The sequence below is a fragment of the Cherax quadricarinatus genome, chromosome 27, assembly GCF_038502225.1.
Source record: "Cherax quadricarinatus isolate ZL_2023a chromosome 27, ASM3850222v1, whole genome shotgun sequence".
Taxonomy (NCBI): Eukaryota; Metazoa; Arthropoda; class Malacostraca; order Decapoda; family Parastacidae; genus Cherax; species Cherax quadricarinatus.
Window position 1 is genome coordinate 24,357,705 of NC_091318.1, and position 16,912 is coordinate 24,374,616.

General features: G+C 41.0%; 1 long non-coding RNA gene across 2 annotated transcripts in view; it reads left to right on the plus strand.

The window, feature by feature from the left end:
* Positions 1-1,166: 1,166 nt before the first annotated feature.
* LOC128691141 (uncharacterized) overlaps positions 1,167-16,912 on the plus strand; it is a 29,879-nt gene continuing 14,133 nt past the window's right edge. The window contains exons 1-2 of one of the 2 annotated variants that reach the window (XR_011392487.1): positions 1,167-1,322; positions 6,623-6,773. This is a non-coding gene — a long non-coding RNA (uncharacterized lncRNA). Of the gene's footprint in view, positions 1,433-6,622; positions 6,774-16,912 lie in introns of both variants that reach the window. The other variant, XR_011392486.1, reaches the window with a different exon arrangement.

The window sequence follows — 16,912 nt, forward strand, 5'->3', positions numbered from 1 at the left end:
GGAATACTGCTGTACACTAACTGCCCCCTTCAGGGCTGGTGACATTGCAGACCTGGAGAATGTACAGAGAACTTTCATGGCACACATAAGCACGATAAGGCACCTAAATTACTGGGAACGGTTGAAGGTCCTTTATCTATATTCCCTGGAATGCAGGCGAGGGAGGTACATGATAATATACACTTGGAAGGTCCTGGAGGGATTGGTACCAAACCTGCACACGAAAATCACTCCATATGAAAGCAAAAGACTCGGCAGGAGATGCAACGTTCCCCCGATGAAAAGCAGGGGCGCCACGAGTACATTGAGAGACAACACAGTTAGTGTCCGGGGCCCAAGACTGTTCAATTGCCTCCCAGCATACATAAGGAGGATTACCAATTGACCCCTGACTGTCTTCAAGAAGGCACTGGACAGACCTAAAGTCAGTACCTGACCAACCGGGCTGTGGTTCGTACGTCAGCTTGCGTGCGGCCAGCAGTAACAGCCTGGTTGATCAGACCCTGATCCACCATGAGGCCTGCTCTCGGACCGAGCCGCGGGGGCGTTGATCCCCGAAACCCTCTCCAGGTAAACAGGATCGCCAGTACTTCCGGCCCGGGTCTTCTCCAGATGGCGACCCGGCGGTGGACCCCCCCCCCGGGTGGGGGTATCGTTCATCTTCTTTCTTCTACCTTCTTAGTTGGGACACTCCGGTTGGAGGGTGATAGTAAGTCGAGCCGAGTCTTATGACCAGAGTCTTTGGTAAGATGGGTAAGGAAGAAGGATGGGTAAGGATAGAAATATTGGAAAAGGGTGGGAGGGGGAGTGAGGTAGGATATAAAAGAGAAGTGACACAACCACTTTGATGCAATTTAAAAAGTGTATGTGTAATAATAGAAAATTCTTGAAGGGGTATAATATACTAACCCATCAGAGTCACATAGATATAACAGATATATAGGTACATGACTCTGAATTGGTAGTAGATATACAAATTGCAATTGCTTTTTTTTGCGATTGCATAACGAATATTTAAACGACAAGGCGGCAATTGTCTGGACTGTTCGTAAAGAATTACTTGACATGTGATGGTAAGAGATATACACTATTCAATATATATATACAGTGCAAGTACTGGGTTTTCATTGGTGGAAACTTCAGTTTACTCCCCTGGAAACCAGCCAATCACAGGGAGGAAACAGCAGGGACCCTCTCCGTGTGTTTCAGTATTGGTCGCTCGGCCATGGTGGTAGTGATGTCCTGTTAATCTTTCTGCTTCGTATATTTTTCTACTCGTTCTTTTACTTTTTTATGCGTCAGAAGGAGGGGCGTTTGATCCAGTGAGTTGAAAGTGTCCTCCATTTGAAGACTGAGACACTTGTGCAACATTTGAAAATCTTCATTCAGGAAACGTTTGGCCAGATGTTGCACAAGCGCCTCATTCTTCAACGTAAGTTTTCTAAACTATTGCATCACACATGTCTCCTTTCCTTGTATCTGACGTGATTGCCTGTCATTGCTCAGGAGGAGTGTGAGTCCCGGGGTTAAAAAAAAATGAGACAATCTTACCCCAAGTGGTTTAATTGCTTATAATCAACCATAATTTTTAAACGGGTGGAGGGGCAAGCCAGCGGGAAGGCCTCGCTCAGATGACCAAAAGCTCCAGCTGCGGGTCATCATATACTGAGACACCGGTCAGGAAATGCTTGTTTCCTGACAAATCTTACCTAATTTAACGCAGCGCTGTATAGTCCTTGTGGCTTAGCGCTTCTTTTTTATTATAATAATAATTACCTAACTTAACCTAACCCGTGATTATCATGATGTGTACTGCCTTTTATGTCCTACTGTTCCGATACTCCTGTTACGATTGTATTAGGATTATTAACCCGGAGGGTTAGGATATCCAGGATAACCCAGTAGTCATGTCATCAATAGCTTATTTTCATTGCAAGAAGATAAGATAAGATTTCGTTCGGATTTTTAACCCCGGAGGGTTAGCCACCCAGGATAACCCAAGAAAGTCAGTGCGTCATCGAGGACTGTCTAACTTATTTCCATTGGGGTCCTTAATCTTGTCCCCCAGGATGCGACCCACACCAGTCCACTAACACCCAGGTACCTATTTTCTGCTAGGTGAACAGGACAACAGGTGTAAGGAAACGTGTCGAATGTTTCCACCCGCCGGGAATCGAACCCGGGCCCTCCGTGTGTGAAGCGGGAGCTTGAGCCACCAGGCCACCAGGATTTTTATTCCAAGAAAATGAACCTGCGCGCTGTTTCATTTGACCTGATTGCCTCCCATTTTTCCATGCGATGACCCCTGCGGATTTAGCGCTTTCCGCATGGATGATATAATCAATTTGATCTCTAATCCGCTTCCCCAGGATGCGACCCACAACTAGATGAACAGGGGCAGCAGGTGTAAGGAGACATACAACGTTTCCACTCTAAAGGACCCCAATGGAAATAAGTCACTGACTTTTTTGGGTTATCCTAGGTTCTCTACACATATGCTGCTATGTATGATAATTCTATGTAACTGTATTTGTGTATACCTGAATAAACTTACAGTACAACAGGAGATCAGTCCCTCTCCCCCTTCCTCCTCGTTTCCTTGGTGTATAAAATGAGGCCACTACTGAATGAACTGCAGCGCTGTATAGCCCTTGTGGCTTAGCGCTTCTTTTTTATTATAATAATAATAATACTGAATGAGCTACATTGTTCGTGGACACAACTCAGGGCAACTTGGGTTTAGAGCAGGTCGCTCCTGCCTGTCCCAGCTACTGGACCACAATGACAAGGTCCTGGATGCTCTAGAAGATAAACAGAATGCAGATGTAGTATACACACTTTGCAAAAGCCTTTGACAGATGTGGCCATGGTGTGATAGAGCACAAAATGCGTGATAAAGGAATAATAGGAAAGTTTGCAGATGGATCTATAATTTCACCGTAGCCGTCTGAGGTGGCTACAGTGAAAAGCTCTGTTCCACCAGGCACAGTACTCACTCCCATCCTGTTCCTCATCCTCATATCTAAAATGAACAGGGATGTAAGACACAGCAACATGTCTTCCTTTGCAGATGACACCCGAATTTGCATGAGTGTCCTCCATTGGCGACACTGCAAGACTCCAGGCGAACACGAACCAGATCTTTAAATGAGCCACAGAAAACAATATGAAGTTCAGTGATGAGAAATTTCAGTTACTCCGAGATGGAAAACGTGAGGAAATTGAAACTATATCGGAGTATAAAACAAATTCAAACCACACAGTAGAACGAAAAACTAATGTAAAATACCTGAAAGTGATAATGTCAGATGATCTCACCTTTAAAGACCACAACGTTGTATCAATCGCATTCTGCAAATGTCTTAGATATTTTCAACCCCTCCCTCCTGAAGAGGAATTGTGCATAGAGATGTCCGACATTCTCAGAAGCTGGGCTGATACTGATACTGCCATGCCTTCGTTCTCCTGCAAGAAGAGCCATTCCCTGCTCTCCTACAGGGGTTTCCTACTTCACTGTCACACATTAATGGATATCTTAGACATCTGTCACACTATGATGAACTTTCACACTTTCCTGGAAGCTACGCCTCTAAGCAACCGACGGGTGCTGACGTGATAATCACTGATGACTTTTATTCCTGCCTGATCAGCAATAGCCTGACCAGCTGTTCAGAGAAAGGGCAACGATTAGGGGACGGAGGATTGAGCCCCCAATGCTGCTTGTGGTGCATTGACCTACACTGGTTCTGCGCTTCATGTAATACATAGAATTTGATGACTCCCGCCTTTGTGGTGCTTTCGATGCTCCCTCGTGGGTTTCGCCTAAATTGACATTTTGATTGACTTTAACTGAGAAAATATATGAACACCGTTCTCTTGAGGTATGAACATCAGTCTCATCTCTCCATTCCATTTCTGTGTCTGGATAAATCCGTAGGGGTTGTACTGCTCTTGGTGAATGAGAGGTGATCACATTTGATCCAAGAAATTAAAGGGTAGCTCCAGATTCTAGGCCCCTCAAGGAAGGTTCCTTGATGTTGGTGAGGGGCTCTTCATTTAGGGAATTGGATCTGTGCTCCAGTTCCCCGAATTAAGCCTGAATGCCGTCCACATCCCCCCCCCCAGGCGCTGTATAATCCTCCGGGTTTAGCGCTTCCCCTTTGATTATAATAATAATAATAATAATCCAGATTCTAGGATCAGTAGCCCTTCTCTAGCATCAAGACGACCCCCCCCCCCAGTCCACCATGAATGGTTTAGAATTTTAGATGTATAATTTGTATTTTCTCTAATGTGCTGCAATATACATTGAAATCTATAATTTAAGTTTTCCATGTGCTCCTATTCCAGCTAGTTCTCCAGTTCTTACTCCCTGAAGAGCTGCCATGAGATGGTATTATCACTACATACCACTTTGCTCAAGGTTTTATCACTTATTAAACTTCAACATTTTTATAAGCTCTGTGATGTTGTAAGTGACATGCCTGGTGACATAGCCTGGTGGCTAAAGCTCTTGCTTCACATGGCGAGGGTCCGGGTTCAATTTCTGGCAAGGGTAGAAACATTGGGTGTTTCCTTACACTGGTTGTGTATGTTCTCCATCAGTAAAATGGGTACCTGGGTGTTAATCGACTGGTGTGGGTCACATCTTGGAACAAAACTGACCTAATTTGCCCGAAATGCTCTGCATAACAAGTGGCTTTCTATATATTAGTATGTCATTGATGTCAGCCAAGCCTCTATGCCTTGTACATGTACTTGTAGAAATAAAGATATTACATATTTTATTATGGTGTAAAGTTGTTACTGTGCAGTTTTTTTTTTTTTTTTTTTTTTTACACCTGCCTTCCCATTGATGTAGGGTGATCCCCCTCCCCCTAAAAAAAAAAAGGTTATATTTACCCTCACTTATTTAATAGTCGTCTAGCCAGAAGCGTGCTGATATCCTAATTCAAATGACCCTCCGAATTCCAACATCCCCACAGCCTACCTCAGATTGCAGGCACTGTACTTCCTGCTTCCATAACTCTTAAGTCCCACTAATTGGTTTCTCTGCATCCCTTCATAATGTTACTTTCTCGCACACCATCAACACGTCATTAAAACTTCTCTTCTCCATTCACTCTGATCTAACATGCTCATATAAGGCTGCAAATTGCTTTACCAACTCACTCCATCCTTTTTGTGGTACAACCTTTGCTCTTCTTCCTTTCATTCCCAATTTATACATCCTCTAAATCAACCTATTGTTTCATTCTCTCTGTATGCTCAGACCACCTGAACAATCAGTCCTCAACCCTCTGGATTATATCTGCTAACTCCCATTCAATTTCTAATTTCGACACTGAATTGTAGGCATGATATTCATTCCACTCATTGCTCTCAAACGTGACATCTTCAGCACATGCGGCAACCTGCTTGCTGCAGCATTAAAACCCATACCTCCCACCCATATAAAAGGGTTGGTACCACGATACATTGATACATTTCCCATTATTTGCCTCCATGGGTAAAGTTCTTAATTTTCGTGTGTCTACGCACCACCTATTTTTTTTCATCTTGTCTTTCATGACCCATCTGCTGGCATGTCCACTCTCAAATATCTGAAGATAATTACTAACTCCATGCTCTTTCCCTCTAATTTTATATCCAATCTTTCATTACCTAGATATTTTCTAACTCATTATCATACTCTTTCTATGTTCATTTTTAATATACTTTAATAATTCTACCATACACTTTAATCATTATACTCACCTGGTTTATTTCTCTATAACTGTTACTCTCCTCCTTGTTCCCTTTTACCTTGTGTTAGGGACTAGAAATCTCTATGCCAGCCCTTAGGTACCTTTCCATCTTTCATGCATGTTTACATCCTCTCCTCACTTAACGATGGAGTTCCGTTCCTAAGACCCCCATCAGTAAGGAGAATACTACATGTATGATGGTAGTGGGTTTGTGTCAGCCACCTTTGATATTGTTTTAATGTCGCCTTTGCACCATTTATAACATTCCTGGTATATTTTTAACTGTTTATACAGTAGTGTATTTTATATTATAATAAACAGAATAGAGGAAATCAGCTCTAATATACATTATATAGATATGCATACTGGTCAGAGAGCCCTTCGTAAATCAGAGTCGTCGGTAAACGAGTATGTATGTTGCTAAGCGAGGAGAGGCTGTATTTAACAAATATACCAATCACTCCGAAACTATATCCCCACAATCTAACTTAACCAAATCAAACCTAACCTAAATAGCATATATTGAAAAATTTCCTTTAACCCTTAAACTGTCCAAACGTAGATCTACGTTCACTCGCTTAGTGCTCCGAACGTAGATCTACTTTTTTTTTACGTAAAGCATGTAAAATCAAACGTAGATCTACATTCAGAGTGCTACACAAGTGAACATAGATCTACATTTGGACAGTTTAAGGGTTAAAATGTGTGTAAGAAACTCACATTTCTATTATGAGGACAGATTGATGATTGCAGTGTTTTTCAAATCGTTTTAATTTTTAATTTAATTTGATGAGTTTCTATTGTAAAAAATATACTGTATGTTTATATAGAATATAGCTTATCAGATTTTGTGCTAATTTTTATTTTTTTTCCAGGGTTATGAGAGTGAAGCTAGAAGAGTTATGGCTCTTTATAACATCAGTACCCTCTTAAGTGGAGACTGCACTTAAGCACCTCTTGTATACCCTGCCTCTTATGTCTAACCCATCATTCATGGCCACATACGTACACCAGGAATAACTACATGTAAGTATTTTAGAAAATTTAAATACCTGTACAATACAGACAAATCTTTATTCACAAAAATGTCACAGGCATAGGTGTGGTATACATGCAGGTGTGGTAAATACGTTTAATACATAGCTGCAGTAAATAGGTATGTATAAGATCTAATATGTTTAGATAATGCAATTTTTCTTAGAGAATGCTTCACATCCATACAGAAGCATTAACACTAATGTACAGTACTTTGACAGATTCCTTGTTTTTTTTACATCCATTGACATTTTCCTTTACACATTTCTAGACACTTCTGTAACTTTGTTTATTTTGTTCTGTGATACTTGGTAGACTTGCATAACAGTTATGCTCCTGAAAATTGCATTTTAAGTGAAATCTGTGTTATGGGAACTAAAGAATATAGGGAAAATAGGAGTTTTTGAGACCCACAAAAAAAAAAATTTACCTTAAATTCTGGATGGGTGGTACTTGTAGATGTCAACATGCATGGAGAGAATTGGTGTGGCCACTACTGGGCCAAGGTGGATGGATGTTACTGTTGGGCTGAGATTAATAGCTGCAATTGTCATGTTGATATTGGTGCAGAGTTGTCTATAGATCATGGTTGTACTGGAGTTCAGATATTCAGTAATGCATCTCTGCTCTGTTCTACACTGCCATTTTTTTTTTTATTCAGCTTGCTCCAGAGTGCTGCACAAGAATTCTTTGAGGTATTTTTTCAGTGTCTTAAGTCTGCAACTTTACCAGTAATATGCAACATCTTGCCTATATCTGGTAGTGTCATCATTATAGGTTTAGGTTATTCCTAAATAACAAAAAGGCACAATACCGTGACTGGAACGATACACAAATAACCCGCACATAAAAGACAGAAGCTCGTCTTCCTTATTTCCCAGTTCTACCACTACCACTACTACTACCTCTTCTTCTTCTACTACAACTACTGACGAAATTAAGACACATGTGCAGCGTCTGGTTGTCTTTGTTGTGGACGTTTTGCCATCCAGTGGCTGGCTGGATGGCGAAACGTCTACGGTGGGGATGCCCGGGTGTTGTGCATGTGTCATTTCATCCTGTCGGTATTATATACAATTCTTGTACTACTACTACTACTACTACCTCCACCTCTTCCTGCCTATATATAGCCGTCCTGCTCCACCTCTGTTAGTGTGACTTTGTCAATGGTCCAAGTCGGACCGAAACGTCGTCGTAAGCTTCTGTCTTTTATGTGCGGGTTATTTGTGTATAGGTTATTCCTCTTCCTCTTATGTTATCTGCCTTCCCTCTATCTTGGAATTGAACTCTTCCAACACTTCCTCTGCAATTTTTCATCATCTTGTAACAGTTCACATATGTCATCTTTCTGTATATCTTTAAAATCCTCTCCTGGCACTGTCCTTGCCAGATTCACACTGTTTCTTGGATCAGACTGTCTGTTGAGAGGAAAACCTGGAAGATTATTTGCCACAAACTCGAATCATTCAGTAGAGTGAAAGTTCCATGTATGAGACTTGGGAGTGACAATGTCAGAGAATTTCACATTCAATTATGACAATAGTGTTGCTATCACTATTGTAAGGAAAATGATAGGCTTGATAACTACTGTAGAATATTAAAGGCTGAAATACAGCCTCTCCTCACTTACCGACGTACTCATTCACTGACGACTCGGACTTTCGACGGTCTCTCTGACCAGTGTGCATACCTAAATAATGTATATTAGAGCTGATTTCCTCTATTCTGTGTATCTCAGTATACAGTACACTATAAACATTTAAAAATATACTAAAAATGTTAGAAATGGTGCAAAGATGACATTAAAACAATATCAAAGATGATTGACACAAACCCACTACCATTATAACATGTTTCTAACTTAGCAACGAATTCATTTACCGATGAGTTCTCAGGAACGGAACTCCATCGTTAAGTGAGGAGAGGCTGTACTGCTGTATAAAGTAAACCCTCAATATAATGGACTAATAGTAGGGGAGGATTGCCAGTGGCCATTAAATTAGACTGTTAAAAAATAGCAAAATAGTACCCTGAAGTACTCTGTCTACGTAATATGCTGTAGCACAGTTTACAAATACAGCCTCTCCTCACTTAGCGACATACTCATTTACCGATGACTCGGACTTACGATGGCCTCTCTGATCAGTGTGCATACCTAAATAACGTATATTAGAGCTGATTTCCTCTATTCTGTTTATTATAATATACAGTACACTACTGTATAAACATTTAAAAATACACTAAAAATTTTATACTAAATGGCACAAGGGTGACATTAAAGCAATATCTAAGATAGTTGACATAAACCCATTACCATTATAGTATGCTCCTTGTTTAGCGACAAACTCGTTTACCGACGTGGTATTAGGATCGGAACTCTGTTGTTAAGTGAGAGGCTGTATGCTGCAATAAGCATTGAAGACAAAGGTATTAAAAGTGCATTCTGCCCAGTGGATTTTGCTCATAATTTAAAAGATTATATCAAAGGTTTACTATTAATCATCATCGAGGCAGGAGAGATTGCCGAGCTAGAAAATGTACAGATAATCTTCACTGCCTATATAAATTCTGTCATACATATAAGCTACTGGGAAGGCTTCAGGTCCCTTGAACTGTACTCCTTGGAATGCAGGAGAGAATAGAAAATCATGGCAGAACTGGTCCCAAACCTGTATTATGAAATCACTTGGCAGATGAAACCTCTGTCAGATGTTAGGTGTTCAACACACCTCCAGAGAATCTCCTGAGTCATTCTGCCAGGAATGGCTCCATTGGACTCACCATGCCGTTGTCATAGGACTGCTCCCACCATAGGGCTGTAAACGGTATTCCAGTTAACGTGAAGACAGCTCACCATGCCCTTGTCATAGGGCTGTAAATAGTACTACATTTGTTTGCTCACCGTGCCCCTACCATAGGATTGTAAGTGGTACATCACATGTACACATTCAGACACAACTTCAGGAGCCACTGCCAGGTCACCACATGGAGAAGACCCAGGCTAGAACCTGTCCTTGCAAACCTACGTGGACATGATGAACTTGACTGATTTTGCAAAATACCTTCAGTTAAAAAAGCAGGGGCATGCTAAGTACCCTAAGAGAATTCTATGAGCATCAGGGCTCCTCGACATTTCAACACCCTCCTTCCATGTAATAATAGCAGGATATTGATGATAATGTCATCTGCCTTACAGATGACATTACGGAATTAAAGAGTATATTTTTGTGAAGGTAATAAAACAAAACAAAAAATTCTGATCAGTACTTACCGAGGTACAGAGGCGAGAAGTTGATCCAAAATGACCGGGTGGCAGCAACATCGACGATTTCCACAAACTCGCATTTCTTTATTTTACGTTTTTTATACTTTTTTCTTTTCTTTTCTAATTTTTTTCTTTTTCTAGTAACATTTGTGGCCTGTGAGACCAATACTGTATATAATGTATATATATACGCTCACTGTATTGAACACAATAACCGCACTAAAGTTATTATTATAATACTGTTTACCACTTTTGTTTATTACAATAAACATGCACAAATCTTATATAATACTAATGTTCTATTATATATTTACATATGTACAATCACTGGACATGTTTTTAGAACTACTGCAGCTTGTGGAACTCCTTGAAACAAGGCACCATGCACAGAGGTACCTTACATTCCTCACACATAAACTGAGTGTCTTTGCGTCTTTGTTGCTGTTTTTTTGTTTGTGCACAGACAACACACCTCTTCTGAGCGAATTTCTTCTTAGTTGCAGGAAGATGTATTATGAAGTGATCACCTTCCCTCCTGAAATGCTTGGGCATTTCTTGAGGAGTTCGAGGACGGTTTTGTATAGCAGGTATTGTTACCTGGTACTTCATTATGAGTTGTCTGACAACAGACAAACAAAATCCACCATATGGTGGTCTGTTGCCAGTCTTCATTTGGTACATATTATATGCACTGAGCATTGAAATGTCCATGAGATGGAAGAAAAGTTTCATGTACCACTTGTAACTCTTACGAACACAATCAACAAAGTCAATCTGCATGTCACATTTGTGAACCAACCACATGTTTTGTGTATAATCAATCACTGTCACTGGTTTTCGAATACGTTCATTAGTCTCTCTATCAATTTTGGCACTGTCTTGCATTTCGTTACGGTGAATGGTTGTCAACAATGTGACATCTCATTTGTCATGGCACTGTAATGCCATGATGTCATTGGCAGTAAACACCTGCACCTCATCACCACGAGTGCCTGCGTTGAACCTGGGCATATGTTTACGATTAGAACGCACTGTGCCACACACATCTGTCATGTTCACTCGCAAGAAATCACTGAGTAAAGGGCTTGTGCACCAGTTATCAGTATATAATGTATGCCCCTTACCAAGATAAGGTGCCATCATGCTTCTCACTACGTCACCTGAGATGCCTAATAACATCCTGGTATCTTTCAATGTTTTACTTCCCATGTCTACAACAATATTCAATACCAGGCCACTGTCACAGTCACAAAGTACAAACAGTTTTATACCAAAGCATTTCCTCTTGCTCGGTATATACTATTTGAACGACAGTCTACCTTTGAACAAAATCAAAGACTCGTCAATTACAAGATTCTTGAATGGATAAAAGTACATGTTGAACTTTTCTTTCAGATACATAAAAACATTTCTAATCTTGTATAATCTGTCACTTTTGTCAGGCCTGGTTTTGTCAGAGAAGTGCAACATATGTAACAGTAAGACAAACCTGTTCACTAGGATGATTTCACTGAAGGCCGGGGTAGAAATTAGTGGATCTGTGGACCAGTATGATTTTATATTATGCTTATAGACATGAGGCATAAGCATTAGTGTTGAAAAAGCAAATACATTTCTGCAACAGTTGTCTCTTTCCACCGGTGTAGTCTTGACTGTGGTGATATCATCGTATTTGCCGTGGTGTACTCAAAATACTTGTTACTTTCCCTGACAGTAGTTTCCATCAAGGGCTGGTCAAAGAATAGTTCAAAAAATTCCAGTTCATTTGCACTGTTTCCAAGGTGACAAGTAGGTAGAATTCCACTTTGAGAGTCGTCAAACTGGTGGGGATTGGGAACAAAATTGGGATTTTGCTGCCAATCCCAGATACGGTTTGCTGGTGGATACTGGACATCATAAGCTGGTTGTGTTGGTAGTTGTGGTTGTGGTGGGCTGGTGGCTGACGCTCCGCTTTGTCCTTGAGCTGAGGAGTCAACGGCATGGGTCCCAGCCTGGGCTGGCGAGTCATGCATGGCCATAGCACTACCATTACCACTACCACCACCTACTGATGCCTGTGGTCTATCCATGCCAAGTGTAGCCACATCATCCTTACTGTCACTGTCTATTCCTGGTGTAGGGCCACAGGATGTACTCCGGGATGTACTCCGGCCCCTGGGCACTGCATAGGGAACACTACCCGAGTGCATGCGGTGGTGTATATACCGACACTTCACTGGTGAATATGTTTCCTCACTGTCACTACTCGAATGATCGTCAAGAGCAATAAAATCACAATCCGTGTCACTATCATTATTACTGAAGTCAGAGGCCTGGCCATGCAAAAATAATAGTTTTCTCTTGCGATGAGGTACAACTGAACGTGACTGAGACATGCCCACACCAGAGGTAAAAGGTTGAGGATCGTCAGGATTTTCTGCACTATTATCGATATCCTGGTCATTCCTTTTGGTCACTAACTGATCAGAGCCATAGAATTCGTCTTCATTTCCACTTCCATCAGAGTCAGAACTATCAGATAGGAAGAGGAGAGTCCCAATTTTCCTTGGAGTGAGAGCTGCCTTGCGACGAGGCATGGTGAACATCGGTAACTGAGCTGGCGTTCCCACAATGCTGTGCGGGCACCTAGAATTTTTCTTCACAGCGGACACCCACAATGCAGACCCATTTTCTCACATGTAGGCCTACCAGCCTTCTCGTGCTAAATTTGAAGCCGCTAGAATTTTGGCATAGATCTACGGTTTGGACCCTCAATGTAAACCCTCAAGGGGTTAATGTTCAAAATGCAGAATAACCAGTGGCTTTCTAAAACCTTAAAATAAATCCTTCATAAAGAAAATGTAACTTAGACAAAGTGAAATACTTAAGGCACATTATGACTACATTATTCAGTGATCTGTTAATTAAGACTGACAAGCCACAGGATTTTTTCGTGAATGTTACAGAAAACTCTTCCAACATTTCTTGTACATACATAATCCTAACTCTTACTTGATTTTGAAGAAGCCATTCTACCTCAGGTCTACACTGAAAGAAACCATACTGTGGGCAGGGATTGAACTTGTGAATGAGTCGTAAAACTCCAGGCCAGTGCATAAGCCACTGGGCCAGCTGGTTACAATATGATTCATCCAACTAGGTATATTTATACACCATAGACTGTGACCACAAATGCAAATTTTTAAAGAACTTTATATTCTGTCAACATTAAGAAAAGCTATTGCAGACATTAAGTCTCCTAAAAATCATTGATAGAGCCCCACATTTTAGATGGAAAAGGACATTCACATTATTATTATAATCAAGGGGGAAGCGCTAAACCCGGAGGATTATACAGCGCCTGGGGGGGGGGGGGGATGTGGACATTCACAAACAACGATAGATCAGTAACACAGACCTGAAACATAATCAAAATCTTTAAAAGAATACTATGTAATAAGACTGATAAATATTTGGATGTGCATAGGTTTAGGGCAGAGATGAGCACTCCTACCCCTCACAAAACTCATCCCTTAAAAGAGTAGAAGAAATGGTCATTTGTCCAAATTAATGCTGTTGAAGGACTTGATTCAAGGAATTGGAGCTATCCTGCCCTTTCTTTGGATCAGTCTAAATTACCTTGCACCTTCTGTTTCTCAGGTGCTGTATGGTCTTAACGGTTGTAGTGCTTCCTTCCTCTTGAGTTGAATTAGTATACTGATAACTTGATAATCATAATGGGTCGGATTCTCACTTTTATTGTAGAGTGGAAAATCTTAAAAGCCTTTAACCCTTTATGCTTACCGAGTTATCACTTGATAAGCAAACAGGCCCCTGATCTGACAAGGTAACTTGAAATGTTCCTTCAAGGTTTGCCTTATCTAATGACCCAAATGGATTTATCCCTAAAATTGATTATATTATTATTATGCCTGTGTGGGCTGTAGTGTCTATGGCAAAATGTGACCAGTAGTGTGAACACCAGAAATTGATCATTGGATATCTAAGAAAGAGGCAACTTGCCAGCTTGGTTCCCTGCCTTAATCCTGGAAGTAGTACATTAATTCCTTTATAATATTCAGCACAAATGTATTCTGGAGTTGACTGACACCATCTATCAAGGGACAAAAACTGACCATCGAACTGGAGAACCACTTATCACAAAAATTTGCCCATGATGGTAGTAGCAATTAGTGGTTAGTCTAGCCCCTTGCCAGCATCCAGTGGTAGGGTGATGCACCCAATATATCATTCCTACCCATAGGCACATACTGATATTACCTGCTGGATCATAGAAGCAGCATAAGCCCCATTCTTTCTTTCACCCACCATGACAATGCAGTGTTTTGAGCATCACGTGCTTTGCAGTACCATGAATAGCGTAATCAGTGCTCCTGATAGTGCAGGGGTGGGCAGATTTTTCAGTGTAGGGGCCACAAAATTTCCGAATTAACCATTTGGGGGTAACGTGTTAATGTTCCACAATATTATTTGGCATTGCATGGTAACTTTTTTTTTTTTTCAAATTTACTAACATTTTGTCCCCAAATAACGTGAGTATGACTTGATCTTGTTGGGCCGCATGAAAACCTTTGGCGGGCCGTAGTTTGCCCACCGCTGTGATAGCGTATCAGTGTTCCTGATAGGATCAAGACTTTTTATGTGGATGATCTTGGAGTGTATTGCTCAGTGTTTACTCCCAAAGAAGCCTATCGTGGGCTTCAGGTGGCAATCTGTTGATTCTAACTACTGCCATTTTTCACATAAATGATGGTGGCTATTCACTTTACCCAGTCTTGGATAAGACATCCTGCTCCCTACATGCTACTTGGTGTGATCCTCTCCTATGAGGATCAGGCGACATTTGCAACCCTGACAAGAGCCTTTCATGTAAATTAGCTCAAAGTGGATGCTCTACAGATGATAGCTTGGCAGACCATACTTTGCGTGTATGCAGTCTTATGTTACAAGCTATAACATGGCTGCTAGATCTTTTTTGGCCTGCACTTCCTTTCTATGCCTTCAGCATCTTGTCCTCTTAGGGGATGTGGTTTTGCTCTGCTACATTCCGTACTTTCCCTATTGAGGGCCTGTCAAGTTTGGTGAGCTTTGCCTAAATCCCTAACATGAAAAGTTGGGCCTACACTGTGTCTTGGGTTTAGCATACACCTGGCAACCCAGGTAACAGTATGGTCTTATGGCATTGGACCATACTATTAACCATGACCACAAACTGATTAACATACATTCTTCAAGGTTTCGTGTGGTAAATTCCCTCATGACTCCTGGATGGCATCCTAAAGCCATGGGAATCGGCTGAAAGCCTTCCTCTAGTAGGTCTGTCTCAGCCCATAGGTTCTCAATTGGGTTAAAGTTAGGGGAGTTTCCACTGTTTTGCATAAAAACCTTGCACCACACCACATGAAAGATTCAGGCAAATAATATTGACTATTGGATTAATGATAAGCATTGTAGGCAAATCAAGAGGGGTGTATAAATCAGGTAGACAGGTGATAGAAAAAGTCCCAGGAAGGATTGCAGGAACCCAGTGAAGGTTTTAAACAGTAGGGACTTGAGCATCCAAGAGGCATGCAAGAGTGATGGAGCAGAGTGGAGACGTGGTTTTTAGGAATTGTTATGATGAAAATAACCCTCAACTGTCAGTGACAGGCTCTTGATTCAGGAAACTGTATCTGCATTTCCCTTGCTTAGATTGAACCTGTATGACACAGGTTTAGTGCTTCTAAATATACTAATACTACCAAATATCTAATACATTCACTTACCCCATGTGCCTTTCTTCAGTGTCCAGCATTTTATTCACTGCATGACTTCTCATCCTCTTTTCTGTGCTTACATTCTACTACTTTTACACACCCTTCCAAATTGTTCAAACGTTTGCAGCCTCTTCTCAGAATCTCCAAATAAACTGTGCATCAGCAAAGCTACATGGCAACTCCCACTTTTATCAGTTTCTTTATTTTGTTAGCAATACATAAATAACCCACACATAGAGAGGTGCCTATGATGATGTTTCAGTCCAACTTGGACCATTTACAAAGTCACACTAACAGAAAAGAGAGGAGCCAGTATATATATAGGCCAGCTGGCAGGGACAGGACAAGATATGTGGTAGTAGTAGTGGTAGGGGGGGGGGACAGAGTGAAGGACAAAACACTCCAGGCAAAAGAAACCCAAAACAAGAAAAAGGACAAATAGGAAAGAAGAGGTAGAAAGAGGAGAAAAGAGGATCAGGTTGTCACCTGTGTTCTGAGGTTTGGAGCATTTGACACTGTAATGGATAAGGAATGCATCTACAGAGAAAAAGCCAGCACTAAGAGTCATACAAGGAAAGCTGTGTAGTATAAGGGAGGATTCAATAGGCAGCAACTGTGATAGAAGTAGGGTAGATAGTTTTAGCAGAAGACCAATCAGTAGGATGACTATCTCTTAACATGACAGAAAAGAGCATTATTGGTCTCGGCCAGCCTAACACTGCTCCTTGAGTCTGTCAGAGAACAGTCCAAGTCAGACCGAAATGTCATAAGTTCCTCTCTCTCTCTCTCATGTGCGAGGTATTTGTGTATTGTTCCAGTTACGGTATTGCACCTTTTTGTTCTTTATCTTGTTAGCAATTCCCCACACAAGCATTCACTTTTTTACAATCCACTTATAAGCATGTTGCTAGAAAATAATTTCCTATTACATTATTTTCATTTCAGTGGGAATGTTTTGATGGTAAAGAGGTCTTGCTCCAAAGAAAGCTACCCTTCCCTTAGAACAAACTTTATTACTTTACCTCTTATTCTCAAGGCAGTGTGTGATCTTTATGAATACACCTCTCCCACTAAGGTAGAGTGACCCAGCAAAGGAAAAACTGTCACTG